Source organism: Terrapene carolina, unplaced genomic scaffold (assembly GCF_002925995.2).
Source record: "Terrapene carolina triunguis isolate 2854851 unplaced genomic scaffold, T_m_triunguis-2.0 Scaffold423, whole genome shotgun sequence".
Lineage (NCBI taxonomy): Eukaryota > Metazoa > Chordata > Testudines > Emydidae > Terrapene > Terrapene triunguis.
Genome location: NW_020664774.1, coordinates 335159 through 335747, shown reverse-complemented (window position 1 = coordinate 335747; position 589 = coordinate 335159).

The window sequence follows — 589 nt, the reverse complement described above, 5'->3', positions numbered from 1 at the left end:
TGGGGTGAAGTGGGTTAGAGAATGGAGGGTGGGAGGGGGTCAGGACTCCTGCGTTCTATTGTCACACTGGGAGGGGAGTGGGATGGAGTGGGTTAGAGCAAGGGGGACTTGGGACCATGATCTAGGTTCAGGTCTGTGCAGCATCCGGTTTGACAGGGCCCCAAATCTCAATGGGGGGAGGGAATCTGTGCAGTGCCCAGTATTAGGGGGCCCTGATCTCAGTTGGGATGGGTCTGTGCAGCACCCAGAGCGATGGGATCCCAGATCTCGGTCAGGGACTGAGCAGCACCCGACGTGATGGATCCCTGATCTCCGCCGGGGTCTGTGCAGAGCCCAGCGCGATAGGGTCCCTGTACTCGGTAGGCGTCTGTGCAGGGACCGGCGCGATGGGGTCCCTGATCTAGGTCAGGGAATTTGTAGGGCCTGGCACGATGAGGTTCCCAATCTTGGCCAGCATCTGAGCAGACCCACCCATCACTAGCACCCAGCAAGATGGGGTTCCTGATTTCAGCCAGGCTCTGTGCAGTGCCCGGCGCGATGGGGTCCCTGATCTCGGTCTGGATCTGTGCAGGGCCTGGTGCAATGGGGT